Raw genomic sequence first — 22,075 nt, forward strand, 5'->3', positions numbered from 1 at the left:
TAGTAAATGGGGCCACTATTTACTATAGTAATGGGGAAATACTGGAGTATTTCCAGACTTTTAGCATTACTTATCTACAGTGAGTGTTACTTATTAAACTGAGGAGAGACTCTTTTGTCCTCAGCCCAGAGGGACTGAAGCACACAGCAGTGTATTATCCATATGGATCATATCACCCCCATAAAAGCCTTATCTAGAATCCTATATGGTTAAACCAACAAAGAGAAGAAAGACACACAGACGAGGGTGCAGCAGCCCAACCTTGTCCAATCACCGAACAGGATCCCTTTCTCTGCTGAATGACAGGTTCAGGAGACTGATTGTAATGTGGTTACCTGACTGTTTGTGTGGGATCTCAGGTTTACCTCTGCACCTGCTCTACACTTCAACTGACACCTCCCGACAAAATCAGTTGGAGGGGAAATAAGTCTCAGGCTGGTCACATAATCCGCGTTTAGAAGGGACACGCTTGTTAAAGTATTATTAAATCAAAAATGTAGAACATTAGGCGTAACATAAGATTTGATGGAATGTATGAAATATGAATGGTTCTGTGAAGACTATTTAATGTTCCAGAGAGGAATTCATGCCTGGGAAGAAGTAATCCGTGTTTTAAAATGACCAACCCCGAGATGAGAGGCTGTTGATTTGATCATAACAAACCAGTTGATTTTTCTGGGAGCAGCATAAGTGGAGCATTCACAGTTGTATGAGCTGTCCTTTGTCTATTACATCAGACAGTGGAACACTGGCAGAAGACAACTTAAGTGCTTTGATTCAGCCCTGCTCTGTTCTCAATACTGTGCTTCAATTTGAGTCTCATTTTTTGAAAAGACATGTAATTACGTTGTTATATAAACCTCTAACTCTTTTTACTCTCACTGGTTTATGGAAACAAATCCCCTGTAAAAAAAAAACCCTGATTATTATTATAAAGTGTAACTAAACTGACTTTAATTATAATATGAATACAACTATTGCAAATAATTCAAATATTGCATTTTATCAATGACGAACTCATAACAAACCAACTACAACATGAGATACCTCCACGCAACTCGATCTTAAGTGGTTCGTGCACCTCAAATCCAACCACCCGTCATTCTCCAAATGGGGGTCACAAAAGGTCAAGTCACTCGTGACAATAACATGTTCTGGATGGACAACTCCAACCTGTTAGTGAGCAGCCCTGCCCAGTGGGGAGCGGCCTGTGGCCTCACTACTCTCTGAACAGCCAATGTGTCCTTGTCCTATCGTTCCCCTCCAGGTGCCGTTTCCCTGTAGAGTGAACTACAGCAGCTGCCTCCGAGTGGTTGGACGCCAGCAGTCTATCACAGCATGTGTGTGTGAAACCTATAGACGGGGCTGTCAAACGTGCCAGTCAGTAGTGACAAGGCACCCTGATGCTGCGCTCCAATTTAAATGGCTGTCAGTCTCTGCCAACACGGACGCGTACTTCAAATTAGGAAGCACGAAGCGTCAATCTTTTGGATTCGCAGAGAAGTCTGAAGTTTCAGGGATGCAATTCCAAGATTATCGAAACTCAGTTCAGTTCTCATGCAGAATCCAATAGAGGCATTGATTAGCTTCGATATTGGCCTGTAACCTCAGTTCGGCCCCAACCTCTCTAAATAGTCCCACAGAGGCCATGCGTACGGCAAACAACTGTGAACAACTTCCTCCTGTCAAGGAAGAACAAATATCCCAGCACAGACAGGGGACAGGAGAGGGCCCTCGCCATGGCAACGACTCAGCAGCAGTCTCTCTGTACACTGTTATAGGGGCCCTCGTAAATGACAGTTAAAAGTAAGGGGTGGTCCCCCGGGCAGAACGAGAGCAGGGTGAGCGCTGGTGACAGACTCTTTGAATGTAACAACGTCTCATCGTGACGATGTGCAATATGGTTTTTTTTTCACTTCCCATGATATCCAAAATAGAAAGAATGTACCCCTGTTTGTTTTCTGTTTAAGACAATTTTATGTTCAGAAAATTTCCCATAGCTTATATTTCCCTTGGCAAACCACTGCTGTTTATCTTATTTGGAGGCCAGTCATGACAGGAAGTCAATGTAGTGATGCAAGCTGACTAAAGAGACTGAGAATGAATGAGAATGAGACAAACAGACCGCACAAGGTCTTGCACACCCAGAACCCACAGAGTCAACCTCTCTTCTGCAAGTTGCTTTCAGGCGGCAAAACTAGACTGGCCGAGTGTCAAATTAGCCAGAACAACAGTAATAACATGTAATGTGATCTAAAAACAGAAAAACATAAACTCAGGACTATACCTGCCCCCCCACTGTTAGTCAGCTTCCCCTCAGCAGTGTCTCCAGGCAGGACATAAACACAACAATCTCATCCTGTCATCTCATCTCAAAGCCCATGAACTCTTGAGATGCAAAAAGGGATATGAAAAGTTGCTTTATCATAATAGAGACCATTGAAAGCGGACAAATACACCATAAACACTCTCTCTCTCTCTCTCTCTCTCTCTCTCTCTCTCTCTCTCTCTCTCTCTCTCTCTCTCTCTCTCTCTCTCTCTCTCTCTCTCTCTCTCTCTCCCAACTGCCGTTTCACCGTTCACCTGGCACTCGGTTTGACCCCAGATGGTGCCTGCTTTAATACCGCTGTTCACAGATGAAACTAAGGACAAATCAGAGAAAACAAAGAGTCAAACATTGTGTCATTCACGCTTCTGAGTGGGTGAGGCCGTTTCCCTCCGCTTGAATGACACGAGGCGTCGAAGAAACCACAGGGACCACCATCATCTCTGTCTTGCCACACTTCAACCCAGCGCCGCAGCACTGCAGCGTGCATCCTAAGCTGATGTCGACAGCTTAGAGTTTGATACAGAGGATGTAACATTCACACAGATATCACCTGTCCAGTAACTGGTGCATGATTCCTTTTAACCATGCCATGCAGCAACTGTGCATTGTCAAAACATTTCTGCTGGTCCAACACTATCAAGCCTGCCTAAAGAAAATCCATAACAGTCTGCGGGGGTAACACAGTATGTTATGTTTCAATGTACTATCGAAGTTTCATGGTTTGTAACATCATTTCCTGACAATCCATAAGATTACTGTAGAACAGCACAAATGTAGGGATTGATTCAGGGTTTTTTGCAGGTACAATGACTTGTTCAAATGTCACAAGCAGAAATAGCAACAACAATCTCATAAAACGTCCCAAATGTTTGAATCTGTCTGGTGTAATAGCTCTGGCTTAAATGTCACAATGTCTCCCCACATTGCAGTGTAGCGATAAAGAGTTTTTTTCCACTAAGCATAGGAGGCTTAAATACCCATCTGAGAAATTAATTTCTAACAAATTCAAGTCAAAGTTTACAATTCATGTGGTCCAGAAACGAGTACAAGGATTATTTGCCACATGTTCAGACAGAATTGTAGATACAGGCAACAGACACTGACTAAAAACTCACATGATAGTTCTGCATTCTCTCTAGGCGTGTACTGAAGACCAGACACTGCTCACAACTCCAAGGCCTGTTTACCCAGTGTGTGTGTACGGAGAGACAAAGTGAGTGTGTCTGTACAGAGAGAGAAAGCCGGTGATTCTAGTGCCAAGCATGACAGATGGGCAGTAAGCACCAGCACGCTCTGCCACCTGAGCTACGTGGGAGAGAGGATCTGTGTCATAGCAGTGTTCAGAGAGGCCTCTCGTCTTCCTGGCAGAGCCTCAGCTCACCACCGCTTCACTCAGTCTGTCCTCACTGTGAACGTCTCCTGCATCCCCCCCCCTCCCCAACCCTCCCCCCCCCCCTCCCCAACCCCCCCCCCCCCCCCTCCCCAACCCTCCCCGCCCCTCCTTCCCCCCTCTCCCGTCTTCCCTCCCTCTACACACTCTCTCTGTACTCTACATATGACCCCTTCAGGAGGAAGGAAAGTGCCTGTTCGGCATTGTGAGAGACATCTTTCTTCTTGTAGAGTGCTGACTAGGTCCGGGGACTGCGCCACACTATTGGGTGCCCGCCAGAACCCCTCGCCCCTCCCTCCCCCTCCCCCCCCCCACACACACACACACCCACACCTGTTGTGGCACCACGCTAATTCCAATGTGATAAATTACCGACTTGTCAGCCAGACTGATTCCAGTGTCCTCCGGGTGAACTGGAGGGTGGGTGAGACCTTTTTCTTTTCCCAATGAGGGCTGAGAGGTTTGGGGGGGCGGGAGCAAGGTGACACAGGGCCAAAGATAGCTCCAGTATGCTATCTGTGTAGGAGCATTTGTGTAGGATACGTACATGTCCGTGAGCTTGTGTTCTTACACACAACCAAACCTGATACCTGCAGACACATGCCACGTAGGATATACACTGCTCTGGAATACACACACACACACACTCCACCACCACACACACACACACTCCACCACCACACACACACACATACATACACATACACACTCCACCACCACACACACACACACACACATACACACTCCACCACCACACACACACACACACACACACACATTCCACCACCACACACACACACACACCCACCTATCCAGGCTTCTATACTGGGGTACTGTACCTATGTAACTGTATACTACAGTGACATGGCATGAAGCTATAGCCATATTTATCTACCTCTGAAAAAAACATATACTATGTAGTTACCTTGGCAACCCACATAAACATCGAAGCTCTGTAAATACTCCCAAAATACTACATACACATAGTAGAATAAACATAAATGCATGAATAAATAAAAATTTAAAAGAAAAAGGACTCACCTCTATACTTGGTATTAGGCTAGCAGTAGGAGTTAGGGTCCAGACTTCGGTACGAGAGGTTACATCCACCGCACAGTGCCTGCAGAGGAAAGAGAGGACGTACTTAATCTCTGCATGGAAACAGCTCAAAGTCCTCAGCTTAGTTACACTGGGCTCGCAATGCTTTAAGTTAGAACTGATTATACTGGAATTCTTCTTACTAGTAATCAGCTGATCCATACAGAATGCATAAATCCTAATCAGATGTCCTCACTCAGTGAGAAAGACATGGATCTAAAAGACAAACACTGGACTTCATGTGACCAGCTTACCTCCGAAGCTTACTCACTTAATCCTTTAACCAAATGAGGTGACTAACCTATGGCTTTGGACGGTCCAGGAATTAAGAGTCAATATGTGGTAGGCAGCCTATGACTTTCTCTGGATGGACTGTGCATTTGCAAGGAATTTATGCAGTCCCAGTGAAGGAATTATGCTTAATATGTCTACTAATGATGTGTAAAAGAAGCCCTTTCCTAGAAGCGCTCTCCTCCCCTATGTCCCTTGAGATCATTCATTTTTATTCCTCACAGGGAAAAACTAGAAAGCAGAATGAATGCAGCTTTATATGTTCATGTACTTGGTTTGCTCTGGCAGGCCCTCCCCCACCAACCCGTTTCTTTTCCAAATTAACTCAAGACGATTCACTACATACTGTACACACTTGGTTGTAGAAATTACATAATTGAGAGAACTACTGAATCTGGTACAAGGCAATCTTCATCGATTCATAGCGAGGCCATCTGAGGACTATTAAGGTGTGCTGTGTTTTGATTCAACTGACACTTTGTCTTCAGACTTCAGACTCTTCTATAGCTGCATCTCCCAGTCGATATTACTGTGCTGCTCCATCCTCTAGTACTCTACATGAGAAAGTTCTGCTTTGTGTCTTTGGCACACTCTCTGTACCTGAAAGCTCACTTTTTACTTTGATTTGGCAGGTTCAGAGAGAAAGTCCACTCCTATCTCACATCTGGAAAATAATCAGACACTTATTTTTTTACTGATATTCAAAGATACTGTGTATCTTAATACTATACAACATTCTAATTAGAGACATGAGAGACTTAAAGACATTTCAGTTAACTTAGTTTTAAGATAACTAAATACAAACTTTCTAAACTCTGTAGTACTTGGTGCTGAATGTAGAATGGCCAGTTTTAATGGGGTCGGTGATGTCACTAAAATGAGCACAGAAGACTATTGATGGCTACTGGACTGGTTCACACTTCCCAGAGCAAGTAAAAAGAAGCAACTACATGTTGGGATTGTAGACATTTACATTACATTTAGTCATTTAGCAGACGCTCTTATCCAGAGCGACTTACAGTAAGTACAGGGACATTCTACCCGAGGCAAGTAGGGTAAAGTGCCTTGCCCAAGGACACAACGTCATTTGGCATGGCCGGGAATCGAACTGGCGACCTTCTGATTACTAACCCGCTTCCCTAACCGCTCAACTGAGCTCTCTCTCTACAGCAGGTGTAGAGAGAGAGCTTCTTCCTCAGTGCTCCCAGGGATAAGCTGTTGTCTGTGGGATTGATGGTGTTCCACACACAGGATGAGGGGACCAAGTTCAGGACCAGCCTGGATGGATCAGGTCTGGTAGTAAATAGGAAAGCGGAACTGTCAGTATGTCTGCTATATATAGGTCACTTGAATACACTGTGGCTCTGCCCATGCTGACATAATATCCCACTGTTCACACCCCATATCCCTCACAGCATCTTCACAGCATCCTCACCCCTCCAGGTACCACCTTGAGCACATCTAGCACACTGTCAGTTACAAATGTTTACTGCAGGTAAATACAGTGTACAATCTGTTTCATCGATATTTTTGAAGATGTGTACAGGAATGTGTTTTACAGTGGGGAAAGTAGATTCAAAATCCAATGCAAAAAAAAACCAATTGACCTAGATAATACCGTTACTGTTTTCAGTTGTTCCTCTGACTGTCAAAACACTCAACATTCAGTTGCTTTTGCTAAGTTTTTAATTTAACACCCTCTAGAGTAACTGAAACCTTGTAGGCAACCCACTGTGCCTACAAGTGGCAGCGTGCACGAGTTCTTTAAAAACCATTTTAGGCAACACAAGCATCTTACAGTGAATTCCTAAAAGAATTCAAGGTTTTCAGCTCTGGACAGCAGCAAACGTGCCTTTAAGACGCTTTTCCTTTGTGCTGCTTTCGAGTTGTCAGACATCCCAACCTGCAGAGACTCATTTCCGGGAGGTAGCTCATTTCAGCAATCTTCTTTTCTTCTGGGTATGACGATTGATTTGGCGCACATGCTAATCCCTCCGCCCTTAAAGCTAGTCTCTCAGGGATGGGATGACGAGGCTCAAACAGGCAGGCTAGATTAGCGGACCAGCTACCCAGTCCCCGCTGCACTCCTCTGCTACGGAACACAGGGAGGCAGGGCAGGAAGGAGTTAAGTGTTCACACGGTGTTGATAGCCTCTCGACCTTGTTCGGTAGCTTCTTATCGAGCTTGCTGGGGAGGTCGCCTGAGATGCTGTAAGCCTCGGGTCACCTGTCAGTCGAGGGAGGGACTCCCCTGCGCATCCTGTGGCATTGTGCACATTCTGTGCGAATGTGAGTGCGTGCGCGTGCGCTTGTGTGTGTCAGATCAACAGTGAAAGGGAACAGGCTGTCTCAGGAGATAAGTCAACATCATTATCTCATTTAGTATTTTCATAAGCAAAGAGAAGATCTGTACTGAGAGCAGTTGGAGAAAAAGAGAGGTAGAGATAAAAGAGAGATAGATAAAGACAGAAACAGATATTCTATCTAGACCTTATTTGACACATTTGGAGCAAAGAGAGGCAAACTTGAACTTGACCCTCCCTTGTTAAAATAACAGGTCCCTCGTCAATGGCAGTGAGACCAACCTGTAGCTGAGAACTTAGAAACACTTGAGATGTCTTTCCTTAGGTGTGTGTGTGTGTGTTCCAAATACAGTACAGATGATCCGGCCACAGCAGATTGAACTGTAGCTCCTAATATAGCAGAGCTAACAACAATGCCAGTAACTACAGCTGATGTGGCTCAGATAATGCAGTCTCTATTCAATCTGCCTTGGGTTTCTGCAAAAAGAAACACCAGCCCTTAGTGGAGGAATACTGGATGACCAGAGGTAGTCCAAGGTTCCTGTGGTGACATTGATGCTTTTAGGATGTATTTCAAAATGGTGGCACGCTGTATCTCTTTCCACCCCTCGGAGCCAAAAAAGGAAGCCACTGACCACTGAATGCAAATGCTACCTGAGTATTTGCGGCCAACAGCCATTTGACTCAAATGGCCAGGTATCCATTTCTTTTCTCTATGTCTTTAACAGAGGAAGGTGATCTGATTGCCAGCGAGGCCTCAGCACAGTGAGGCTTAAGAAAGTTTGCCAGACCTCACTACTGAATCAAATCCCTTTGTTTGCATATTATGGAAATCAGTTGAGCCCTATTAATCTGTGGGTGTAAATCAGGAGAAGCTTGTGGTGTTGGGTAAACAAGCATGCTGGGAGGTATGAAAATGAAGACTTAGACTTCACGACTGAGCGTTCCCTGGAAGTCATCTATGCAACAGTTGCCAAAACCCATAGGCTATAGGTTTTGCTTATAGTCTGTTCTGCGAAGCTATTAGCCTTAGTGATGACTCTGAGAAAATGTAACCCATAGAGGACATTGATCAGCTGGGGCCGAACCAAAATGGGGCCCGTCCTTCGCAGGCATGCCAAGTAAAACACTTCTCTACTCGCGCTGCAGTCAAGAGGACAGAGAGAGAGAGAGAGAGAGAGAGAGAGAGAGAGAGAGAGAGAGAGAGAGAGAGACAGACAGACAGACAGACAGACAGAGAGAGAGAGAGAGAGAGAGAGAGAGAGAGAGAGAGAGAGAGAGAGAGAGAGACAGACAGACAGACAGACAGACAGACAGACAGACAGACAGACAGACAGAGAGAGAGAGAGAGAGAGACAGAGGCGAGGGAGGCGGGGAGGGGGGGTGAGGAAGCAGAGTAAGGTGGAATACCGTTTTGACACCCCGCTCAGGAGAATGAATGTTTTTCAGATGCCTGACCCAATTACCTCTCCATCAGACTCCCTCTATCTGAACTCTATACCACACAGTAGGCTGAGGTCCAGAGAACGATCTGGAAAGACCACTGCTATCACTGCAAATATTGTGAATATCAGAGCTGCTCAACTGCCAAAGGCTTTGTGTGTATATGTGGGTGTGTGTGTGTGTGTGTATGTATGATGGGTATGTGTGTGTGTGTGTGTGTGTGTGTGTGTGTGTGTGTGTGTGTGTGTGTGTGTGTGTGTGTGTGTGTGTGTGTGCATTTGCATGAGCTTATGTGGACCTGCGTATCTATACATCTTGACTAAGCTGGTTCAATAATACACAACTTACTCTCTCCCGATTGTCATGTGATATATTCACATCATTACATAATGACATGTTTAAATTTAGGAAAAATTTTCAGAGTTGGTTAATGAAATTGTGGTAAAGGTCAGTGATCACATTATCCCCTAAGATTGTGAGCAGCGGGTGTGTTTGATCCGAGGGTAAGGACAGGCCCGAGTGTCACTACAATTATTTTGGATTGTCATCCCACGCTGGAACAACAACATACTAGATAAGTTACACACTTAATGGACACTTATACACACACACATATACCCAAACATGAATTGCACACAGAGCAAGTGTTCACACACACTCCTACAACTAGACCACAGCAGTCTTAATGCAGGCTTATGCAACATTAAACTGTGCACTCTCTCGAATAACCGCTAGCCTGCAACTTTGCAGGGTAAGTTGCCGAGAAACCAGGTTACCATTGTTTATCAATGCCTGACAAATAGCAGCGCACTCATGCCATGAAAAACAATGACACAATTCTCTTTACAACCGCAGTCAAACGTATCAGGAAGAGGAACATAAACCACATACACGCGCACGCCCGCAACCACACACACACTGTCGTTGGTGAGTGCGAGAGCGAGAGACTGCGTGAGCCGGGCGGGCGGGTTTGTCGTCGTGGAGACTCCAGATGTGCGGTGAGAGGGACTCCCCAGGGTGGTCTGGAGCGGGCCCAACCTGGCCGGAGGTCAGAGACGTGCTGCAGAACACAGACCCCCCCCCCCCCCTCACACACACACACACTCCCTGTCCAGGCCTCCACCAGCGCTCCTATCCCTTTGATAGGAAACAGTCGCTCCGAACTGTCATTTCAGATGAAGTCCACGGGAATGTGTACCTGATCCCTGGTCCGTGCCTTCCCGACACGGTTTAGACGTCCTTGTACAAACAGAGATGTGCGCTGCATGAAAAATGATGTGTAAGTGCATTCATGTGTATGTTTCATGTGTGTGTGTGGCTCATATTTCAGTGCTCTCAGCCACAGTGGGCTGTGTGTGACAGACTAACATCTCGGAAAACGTCTGAGTGTACCAGCTGAGTCCTGGGCTCATAGTGGTGTTTCATACTCGCTGTTCCAAGGGGTGGAGTCCAAGTACGCGGCACCATGTGAGATGATGTGTGTGTGGACTGCATGATAGTGAGGAGGGTTTGGTGTGTGTGTGGGAGGGGGGGGAGGGGTGTTAGATTTGAGAAGGGCTCATGCCTGCACGTTTGACATTGTGCATGGAACATTTGTGTGTAAGATGTTTGTGTGTGTGAGTGTGTGTGACAGAGAGAGAGAGAGAGTAGGAAAAGGCACTGCCCTATCTTACACAGCCGGGCACTAATCACAGAACCATCGCATCATGCTTGGTAGTTCAGGTTACTACCAAGAATCCTCTCCCCCCCCCAACTACAGTGGAACCATGAGAGACCAACGACCCTGAACTATATATCTCAGTGTCTCAATAAGACATTACTGAACAAAACACACAGGCACTTACCCCTCTTGTACACTCCCTGTCCCCCAAATACACACGCACGCATGCACACACACCTTACTTGTTCTTGGTCTACATTAAATCGAAAACAAAACTACTAGTCCAAACCAATACACAGCCATGGGTAGACTGACAACCCTGAACTTTATCTACAATCAAACTGCTTTCATGCTTACTCAGCTGTATAGTACTGTATCTCTCACAAACACAAACACACTGAAACACACACACACACACAGAAACACACACACACAGAAACACACACACACAGAAACACACACACAGAAACACACACAGAAACACACACACACACAGAAACACACACACTGAAACACACACACACACACACACAGAAACACACACACAGAAACACACACAGAAACACACACACACAGAAACACACACACAGAAACACACACAGAAACACACACACACACAGAAACACACACACAGAAACACACACACACACAGAAACACACACACAGAAACACACACAGAAACACACGCGTGTGTGCGCTCCAGTCTCACAGTGCACACGCACCCTTGAGGCACTGAGCATTATGATGGCCGATCAGGGCGTCCCAGCTGGCATTGCTCTCTCCCTCCCTCTCTCTCCCTCTCCTGTCCTTCACTAGTTAGACAAACAGTAGGCGGTGGGGTTTCTCTCCCAGGTTGTCCTCTGCCAGCATCCTCTCTACTCGACTGTACTCAATGTCCTTGGAACATATCCAAGTGGCTTCTCGCCTCAGGTGAAAATACCTCGTGAAGCCGTAGTTAAAAAAACACATTACCATCTGACGCAGGCGGGAGAGCTTATTCTGGGCAGAGATGCTGAAGGATGCCTCACATATCTCTAAACAGGTAGCTCAGGTTTGTGGAAGCTTCAATAGACCGAGCTACAAGAAAGTAAACCAAACAGCGTTGGAATAGATCATTTCTGTCCATGCCTCCGTCGACATCAAAGTCTAGTAAACGAAGAGCTGGTGTGTATTAGCGCAGGTAGGTAGGTAATTGTCATATTGGCCTGCTGTGATCACTACTTCTGCTCAATGGAATCGTGAGATGGTGAATTCGAACTGCATATTGTATGTGGATCGTTCTATGTGACAGTACCACAAACAAAAAATGCATTCCGTCCCGTCCCCCCCAAAACACACATGGGATTACATGATAACTTCATCACATGCACGGTTGCAAGGACACACACTCACACTTTCAGACGCACCAGATACACACCAGACACTCACACTTGTGTGTGCAAAAGAGACAGAAAAGATAAGAAATCCAGAGACTCTGCCGTGCCTTCGTTATCTGACGCATGAAGAAGCAACAGGTGTGCTGGGGGGGGGTTGAGATAAGGATCAAGACAAGATGATAAATGACGAGGGGTTCAACACCAGCAGCAGCTTGAACAACGAAGACAACGCCAACAAACAATATGGTTCAGTGTGTGGGGCTGTCAGTGTGTGTGTGTGTGTGGGGGGGGGGGGCTGTCAGTGTGTGTGGGGCTGTGTGTGTGTGTGGGGCTGTGTGTGTGCGGGGCTGTGTGTGTGCGGGGCTGTGTGTGTGTGGGGCTGTGTGTGTGTGTGTGGGGCTGTGTGTGTGGGGGGCTGTGTGTGTGTGTGGGGCTGTGTGTGTGTGTGCGGGGCTGTCAGTGTGGGTGTGGGGCTGTCAGTGTGTGTGTGTGTGGGGCTGTCAGTGTGTGTGTGTGTGGGGCTGTGTGTGTGGGGCTGTGTGTGTGCGTGTGGGGCTGTGTGTGTGGGGCTGTCAGTGTGTGTGGGGCTGTCAGTGTGTACTGGAGCTGGTTTCCAGCTTCCTGTGTGCGGGGGCTCCTCTCTCTTCCAGCCACACTGGTTAGCTGCCCTCATTACAGAATCTCACCTCCACTGCCAACACCACAACCCCCTCCACCCGCCAATCCGTCCTAGAACACACGCCGTCCAGAGGCCATTACACATTCCCGGCATACTGTTCATTGGGGAACCTCAGAGGACATCCAGTTGAGTGGGCCAAGTTGCATCCTCCCCCACAGTATCAGTAGAGCTCCATGCAGTAATGAGCACAGTGTACACGTACAGTATCTAGAGCGTTGGTGCATGTAAACAAGGTTGCCGGCGCTGTCTCACGCTCTCGCACGGTAACGCAGCAAGCTCCCGTTCACGTGTGCGAGAGAGGGCGCCGGGAGATTCTCCGTGTTGCAACACATAGGCAACGATCTCCACTTTGGTGTCCTGTGTCAAACCCACAGGTGACCGTTAACAGATCCACCTCAATGGATGGCGTTGGGCTCCACAGGGTTTGCGGGGACAGTGAACAAGTCAATCCTCAGTCTGACCTGGTCCCCAGTCCCCCCCATGTCCCCAGGGAGCGCTACCAGGGACTGGGAGTTTGGACTGGGAAGAGAGGAAGGAATGCCAGCACAATCTGGGTCGCATTCACGCTAAGCCTGCCATGTAGTGTGGAACATGTGGAAGGAGCAGGTTGAAACATGATCAATTATCTAAACATGGTATGATACCTCTTTGACTCGTGTTAGCCCGACTATGCACATACATCCATGTGCTCCGCTCTAAAAAGCACACACACACTCACTCACTCACTCACACACACACACACACACTCACTCACACACACACACACACACACACATTCACACAGGGCATATTCATTCCCCATGCTTCTAATTCCAGGGGCTGTCGTGGGTGAATAGCCATAGCTTTAATGAAAAGCTGTGTGCTTCTATTTTGAGGGTTGACTGCACAACAAAGAGCGCTTATTTGGTCTGGCAAATGAAGACATATACAGATCAAAACAGGGGCCTGGTTTAAGTCGTAGCCTTCGAAATCAAAAGGCACAATAAAAAGAGAACGATCAAGAGATGGATCCACCAAATCCTGGGCTCCTGGGAGAGCGCTCTCTCAGAAATGTCCTGAGGCATTAAAGATCATGAACTCAAGCCAATAAAAACACAGCGCTCCTTAACCATAGCTCTCGCATTCATTTCACCCGTTGGGAATCTGTGTACATCTGAGTTATCTGAGTACAGTAGCTGCGTTTCTTGGAGAACACCTATGTGCAGCGCGGTAGTGGGTAGGGTTATTCATTACCTTAAGAGATATGATGCAGTATGAATTCTGCAAGTGGTGAATTGTTCTGACAGACAGGTGGAAGTACAGAGAGGGTACAGAGATATTAGTTAAACAGCTAGGCCTATCTGGCAATTACTGATTTCATTACAGTGAGGAGTGGAACACGTAGTGCCTGTGAGAGTATTGCATTTCATTGATATTAGAAAACCTTGGATTAAGTCAATTTTACATGAGCTTTAACCAGTTCAGATTACAACCATATGTCCCCTCCACAATTTTATTGTTGGAATGTTTAAGAAGCAATGCTGCAGAATTTGTTCAAGAGAAAAACTAAATCGCATGTCTTTAGTTTTTTATTTAATCATCTCATTAGTATGGTAATACAGAATGGATCCTGCTTCGATTGAATACAACCGTTTTAATGACAACAGAATATTCTCCCTTGGGCCTCTGTACTGGTATATGAGATTAAGATTCCTGCAGGGAGTAATGACACAGATATGCTGCTGGGTTTAACTACACTGAGAGCAGATCTGTCTCGCAACACCAAATCATCATACCAGCGCTACACCCAGCACATAAAAAAGAACTAACAAACGTATTTCCCGCAGCCCTGGCGCATATGCAAATCTGTCCCGACTTCCTTTCTGTTCTACTGCGTAAAAACACACAGTTCTTACTGCTTACCCAAGCCGGCCAATGCCAACCAGTGTCAGATGGGATCCAACTCGTAAAAGCGTTCCGACTTGGCGAAAATAAACCACCCAGGTCGGCCAGCCAAGTGTTCCTGATCATGAAAGAGGTTGTAAGCAAGCTTGCCAGTAGCGTAGCTAGCCTGCCTGGCCGGTGTCGCTGAGAGAAAAGTGAGGCTGTGTAAAAAAAAAAAACGGGCTCATATCTCCCGGAAAGTGAAGTTTATGTGTTATTATTTCCCGCAGTGAGCCGGGTGTTGGCTGCTGCGGGTCATTCAGAGACGACACAGAGGGCTGCAGGGGTTAGAGACGGGGAGAAGAACTCCGTCATTCTGGAGGTCACAGGGGAGGGCAGGCTGGGGCAGCGATCGGCATGGAAAACACTCCAGAGGAGACACCGGCGCGTCAACAACACCAGGAACAGAAGACGCAGCGAGAGACACCGCAGGACGGATTGACAGCAGCTCTGAGGGGCAGACAGACAATGACACAGACATCAGCCGTTTGCAAAAGTCCTTTGGACGGGAATGGGGAGCTGGCTGTGTGTACGTGCGTGCGTGCACGCTCGTGTGTGTTATCTTCAAGACACCAGGGCCCCCAGTGGCCTGGGCTGACCGCCGGCAGAACACACGCTGATAATCCCCCGTCATGTTCAACAGGACGCCGTGCTTATCAGCGGGGACGCTTCGTAGCCCTCCGATCACGCTGCAAACGGACTCAAAGTTCAGCTCCCACTGTTTGAACATCACCATGGCACCCGTCTGTCCTTTTTCACACACACACACACACACACACACACACACACACACACACACACACACACACACACACACACACACACACACACAAACACACACACACACTATTACTGTAATTGCATTTTACGTTTTATGTACTAATGAGCCTGGTAATTAAGTGGCATGCAGGACGAAAGGTTACACTAGGTGATTTCAGACTGATGATTCAACACATGGTCTCAGCTGGTCTTTTGCATGAACAACAAGATTGGCCTCGCTTCTTGTTTTAAGAAACCTGCTGTGAAGAGGCCTTACGTCTGCTCCCTCCGCCTCAACCTAAACACTGGTCACATGACTACCCCGGAGATTTCCATACCTAGCTAATCTAACCTATAACTCCAGAAGGCATTATTAATCATGTAATATCTGATTATCTATTCCTCCATCTGACATTTACGAAAAACTCCCGCACATGTGTGATCTACGGCTAGAAGTCCCAGAGATGTACGCCCTCCAGCTATTTACACAAAAAAGTCCAGTTTCGTCCAGTTTTGACTGTTTAAGCACTTCATAAAGTATAAACAGAAGAAGAAAAATATCACAGTAGTCAAGGACAACCTCTCAGAAATCAAAAATGGTCTTCACGTGCAAAATCAAAAACTGGTTGAAATAACAGCAAACCAACAAATAACCACAGCTTCCTGCAGTGTTTCTCAACATAACAGCTTAACTAGGCTACATAAACAATAGGCCATGCTGCCCCCTTCTCAGTTCTGGTGTTGCATTAAAAGGCATTTCCAACTGAAATAAGCAATTCAAATATTGCATGCTTAAACCACAATCTTGTCCTACTCATTCATGTGAATGAACAAGGGTAGTGTCAATGCTGTAATTATCTGGTTTATTCGTTGAAACACAACACACACTGAAAACACAAACATCCATGCCTCTAGGAGCATCTGTAGCTCAGTTCACAACTACAGCGTAGATTTGCCAACATGGGCCAGTGAGAAAATAGTCATCAAACGCTAAAAGAATCTTGTGTACAGTCTAAATTATTATGCAGTCATGCTGATACAATAGTACAGTGTATCTGAAATCAATTGAATGATCTTGTCATGCAGTTAAATGGCTTGTGGAGTTATTCGTACGAACAGGTAGTCAGACATGACGGATGCGGTGCTCTGAATGGCTACGCTTCATTTCAATTACATGCATCTGATGACATTTTTCAGTTGAATGCGTGTGCCTTCTTCACCGGAGTCTGGAAACCAACCTGCAAGCATATGGCATATGCATATGGTTGATATAATCTAATTAAATGTAGACGTAGACCACAATGAGAGGGCTTCTGGCTACCGTCCAGCAAAGGATAAGAATTAAAGGTCAACTAAAAAAGGCATATATCTTTTTTGTTTCTTTTTTTTTTTTGTGTGGAATATTACAGAACGTGTTGGCTGCTAAGTGGAGAGAGTCAACACAACACTGAGCTCATCTAGTTCCCAGTCTAACATCTCTGCCACTTTCTCACTATTGAGGAACTACTGTACCTAGCATGCACACACTCTCTCTCTCTCTCTCTCTATCTCTCTCTCTCTCCCTCTATCTGTCTGCCTAGACCACTGTGACATCATAATACAGTGGATTCAGCTCCCAGTCTGGTTATATAACTGAACTCTTTCCCATCTTTTTTCAAAGCATTCTGCACCCATAGAAAGAAAGGGAGAGGCACAGGACAGAGAGGGAAAGACAGCAGAATAAAACAATTATAAGAACCTTTAATAACCAAAAATATAGAGAGGAAGAGAGACAGACAGCATGTTAGAAAAAGAAAAGTTCCCCACGCTGGGGACGGCTGGAGAAGGTGACCTCCGTCCCCCTGCAGGCCCCCCGTTCACCAGCCATCCCAAACACATGGGGAGAGAGGGGGGGGGGGGGGGTGGGGGGTGACGGTATATAGACCAGGTCACACAGGGCTAATTCAGGACTGGTCCTCCAGACCACTTCTCTCTCTCTCTCTGTCTCTCTCTCTCTGTCTATTTGTCTGTCTCTCTCTCTCTCTCTGGCTCTCTGGCTCTTTCTCTTTCTCTCTCTCTGTCTGTCTGTCTGTCTGTCTGTCTCTCTCTCTGGCTCTCTCTCTCTGTCTTTCTCTCTGTATTTCTCTTTTTCTCTCTCAGTCTCTCTCTTTGTCACACATTGTCTCATGCAAACATGATGCAGTCAAATTAACTCAAATTAACTCATACAAATTAATTATTTTTACTTAACATGCCAACGGTTGAAACATTTAAATAAGTTTGTCAGACCATTCTTAATTTTCTTGTGATAAAACTGATCCAAAATCAGCAAAACAACCAAAACTTTTACAAATCTGTCATTCTATTGTGCTGCTCCACGTAAGCAAGGAATCAACATCTAACAAAGACAAAAAGCACAAAGTTTTAAACCAGCAACTAATTATTAATGTATCGGTGGGTGTGCTACCACACCAGACTACGGTCCTGCTAGCATGTTGTACCTTTAATCTTGAAGATGTCTGATCAATTTCATGCTAAAAAACAAACACTTAGTTGTCTGCTCGATGACCATGTGTATGCATGTCTTTATAGGTGATACATATGAAAGTGCATTCTTGCCTCCAGCTGTCAGTTTGTCTGGTACAAAACCAGGTACGAGAAAGACTTGGAAGATCAAAACGTGAACTGTTGATTGTGCTCTGAATGCACTTTTACATCAGTCAACTCTCAGAAATGCAATTGCAATTTAATAGGGTACAGTTATTTGTTTATGATACTAACCATTTTGGGGGGGAATTCTAGATTAATTGGTAGTAAATGTCTAAAACCTGAGTCAAATTGGCTATAAAACAAAAATGATAACCCACATTCCGATGATATTTACATGATTGCCTCGCTGTCAGGCAGTCAATGATTAAGTCAAAAATTACGTGCATAATTCATACCTGTGTTAGAGCAAGTGTGGCAAGTTGTGCTCAGTTGGCAAGTTGGACAGTTATCAAGTTATTCAGAGTAGTACTGTACTACTACCATGGCCTGGGCCAAACGACTAATATTTGCGCGCAGACTGTAAGAGTGAATACTTCTGTGTGTAGTTTACGTACGCGCGTGCGCGCACCACTGTTTTAATACGACGATATGGGCGCTAGAGTAAGCACATCTAATACACTAGCTAAATACATAATTTGATATGACTATGCCTACACAGCATGGAACTCTGTAGTGATGGTGATCATGCAGTCAAACAAACTATCGGAGGCCAAGCCGGAGATCCAACCCACCATAGCAGAGAAGCCTGCCGTAGCTGCCTGATCTGTCAAACCATGCAGCCGATGTTCAAGCTATAGGGTGCCGTCGGACAGATACGCAAATAGGCTGCAGCGTGCAAGACGTTAGAGATAAATGTGTGACCCACCTTACGATTCTTCGGTTGGTTTGGACTTGAATACGTTGTTAAAACTGCAAATATAGCGAGAAAGTCAGGGGTTCCCCGTATCCAGTGCAAGTGTAGTGATACACTCTGCTACCGGGGTAAGTCCTCCACCAGGCGTAGCGTCAAATACTTATCGGTCAGTTCCTCTTTGACTTCAAAACAAGGTTACAGTTCTATCCCAATTTTGAAAATTTCTTGAGGTGTGTGCAAAATGTTTTGCTCCACTAAGCGTTTCGGTGGGTTGCCACGACAGGGAAATGGAATCAGGAGAATACTATGATTGCTCCTCCCTCCTCTAGTACAGTATGGGGCGCGCACGATTCTGGGCCCGCATAAAACAATTATTAAAACTATCTACCGCTCTCTACAGGACTAACAGTAAAATACAAACACATCTGCATCTGTCACACAAAAGCCATTCGTGATCAGTCGTACTGTTTGTTTTCGGTAACGATAGTTAGGAGATGCTCATCATCCTTTGGCAGCCTCACACATTGTGGCGCGTGGAACGTCGCGCACCTTCTTGTCCTCATAAACGGTCGGACAGAGACCGCACCCCTCCCTTTGGAAAGAGAGACTGATACCTTGTATTACCCGCGACGGGAGAGGAGAACCGGTTGGGGTTAGGTGAGGAGGAGGGAAGTACTTAATGCTTCATCATTTCGGCGCAGTAATTGGGCTATATTAAGTGAAAACAAATAGGCTATCATTTCATTATCTCTAGCCTACTATTTTACATTTCTAGACAAAATAATGTGAAATACATAATCACAAGGAATTCTATAAATATTGAATCTCAGAATCAGACTTTGAGTTAATTTTAATCTTGCGACAGTTTGCAAATTGTGAGAAACCACACGTGACCAGAACAAAATTGTTTGCTGTGCTAAAAATCTTATTAGGCTATGTCTGTTTCCTGTGTTCCTTTCATGCTTTATGGATCTGTTTTCACCTCAAGTGGCCTCCGCTGTGAGATAGAAGTATACAATAATTAAGAAGAATTCTTTCTATCATAATCCCCGGCACCGTACTGTAGATAGCGAATGGAGAATCCGTTTTTATAATATAAGAAAGCAAACGTTTGGTGCACAAACCAACAGCGGAGTGCATTCTTTGTCTAGTACTATCAGAATAGCCATATACTGCTGAGAAACAGCATAGCATCTTACATAACGATTTTTGGGAGGACAAAAAGCTCAATAAGCGACAGCTTTTCAACACAGACAAGCGGTCATTCCTAATAGCATGTATTGCTTTACAAACGCTCTGACATTTTACTGGTGATATTTGCAGTTGATTGAATTAAATGTAGAAAGCTTGGTTGATGTCAGGCATTTGATTACATTCACATTTAGTCATTAAGCAGACGCTCTTATCCAGAGCGACTTACAGTAATGTAATGTCTGTACTTACAGTAAGTACAGACATTACCCCGAGGCAAGTAGGGTAAAGTGCCTTGCCCAAGGACACAACGTCATTTGGCAGAGCCGAGAATTGAACCAGCAACCTCCTGATTACTAGCCTGATTCCCTAACCGCTCAGCCACCTGTCTCTTGTTCTGATTAAAGGATTAGCCTGACATCCATAGCTCCTCAGACCTATCCTTCCATCAGAGTGAGCCGTGATTCATCTGAAGGAACCCCCCAGCCTGTCAGCCAGGCATCACTGGGACACCTTGGTCAAGGCACAGGACCTAGAGAAAGGAATGAAGCCTCCAACACTGCATCTTCGTGTGGACGTGTCTGTCTGTGTCTGTCAGTGGCAGGTTTCTATGGTTGTCTTTTCTTGTCATCCTGGCAAGTGTTGTCATCCATCATATGAAAAGACTTATCAGTAGACTATTTTTCATTCCATTATTCCTGAGTCCTTGGAATTGCTTATACTAGTGCAGTTCCCATTGGCGGCGAATGCATTTCTTTCAAAGGCCTATTGCTCCATTGCTTAGTGCAGCTTAAGATGGCGGCAAAAGCATGCATATATTTATATTTATTTTGTCTCAAGCCGCTCAACAGTGTTCAGTGTTAATTGTTGTAGTGACTCATCATCAGGACACAGAAGGTTCTGATTTAATAATAATAAAAGTAATAATTTGGTTTATTAGAGGAAAAAGCACAGAGAAAATTACAGCAGACCTTTATAGATTTAGGCTGTGAAAGTGAAGATCAAATAAGATATGTATTTTTTGTTTCTCAAAGCATTTCATGTATCTGTCTGGGAATGCATTGTGTGGTCAACTGTGAAAGAGCTGTGTTGTTATTAGTAAATGCAAATGATATCGTCTTGTCCAACTTAATTCAATTACTGTTGAAAGCCTTGGATTTATGTAGTCAAATGTAATATGCTGAGTCCTCTCTCACACACACACACACACACAAATACCAATTTCACACCACAGTCCTCATTTAGATTTTGTCCATTTAGTTTAGCATACAATATTACAATACCACAAAATGGCCCGTTGTATTTATGCAGAAACAGAATCGTGTCATCATCCTGCTCGTTTGCAGGTTAGGATGTATTTAGGTGATCATGGTGTGTATTTCTTTTGAACTAAATTGACCCCTCAGTTGCTCTCATGTTGGTATCACACGCTGTCCCTCGGATCATTGGTCATCGCTGAGAGCATTTTAGCTTAAAAGACAGGAGAAATTTGCATATGCTGTAGAATGGGAAGCATTTCATTCCTGTGGGTATTTACATTTAGACATAATAGCGTACTAAACCAACATCATTATTTAAGATTGATTGTGCTAATTTTGTTTTGTAAATATTCATGTGAACGCTCTGTTAACCAAGGAGTTATTTATGCTTGTATTTATGCTGATGGGACGATGTACAGTCTCATCAGCATAAGCACACCCTTTTTTTCAGTCATTGTTATTCATCATTTGAAAAGCTTTTCAGTGATTACAGCGCGCTTTACGGAAAACGAGGGTCGTTCTCATTCTCAACACATACAAACAATCACGAACAAGCCACCAAACAGTCCACAAAATGGGAAAATCAAAGGAAAAACTGTTCTTGAATGGATTCCCTAACAATGCAAGTCCAGACAAGCTAGCCTGTTCTGGTACTGCATCTGTTCCAACAGTCTGTTATTGCAGTGTGGACATCGATGTCATACTGTATTACCTGACAGCTGAATTAGCACCAAGCTCTGGCAAACTCCTGGCAATAAGTGAGTCATAACTTCTTAATTTCCTGCACTGTGAATTAGCTGTCTGGACCATGTGACCTCAGGTGCCTCTCCAAACCCCTCTCCTTGTCCTCTCTCTACACTTCCCATTGGTTCTTCAAGACTGGTGTGGCACAATGGCAGGCAGATGTCATATGAAGAGCAGCTATGGTGACATTTAAACCCAGGCTCCCTTATTGAAAAGCATAATGTAGCAATAAAGTAAACAAATCCAAGA

At 45.1% G+C, this 22,075-nt stretch overlaps 1 long non-coding RNA gene across 1 annotated transcript in view; it reads right to left on the reverse strand.

Moving 5' to 3' along the window:
• The window catches only part of LOC136950881 (uncharacterized), a 37,210-nt gene extending 18,344 nt beyond the window's left edge, over positions 1-18,866 (reverse strand). The window contains exons 1-2 of the long non-coding RNA XR_010877516.1: positions 18,645-18,866; positions 4,761-4,839 (exon numbers count right to left, since the gene is read on the reverse strand). This is a non-coding gene — a long non-coding RNA (uncharacterized lncRNA). The remainder of the gene's footprint in view (positions 1-4,760; positions 4,840-18,644) is intronic.
• Between the last annotated feature and the right edge of the window lie 3,209 nt (positions 18,867-22,075).

Source organism: Osmerus mordax, chromosome 10, assembly GCF_038355195.1.
Source record: "Osmerus mordax isolate fOsmMor3 chromosome 10, fOsmMor3.pri, whole genome shotgun sequence".
In the NCBI taxonomy this organism is placed as follows: domain Eukaryota; kingdom Metazoa; phylum Chordata; class Actinopteri; order Osmeriformes; family Osmeridae; genus Osmerus; species Osmerus mordax.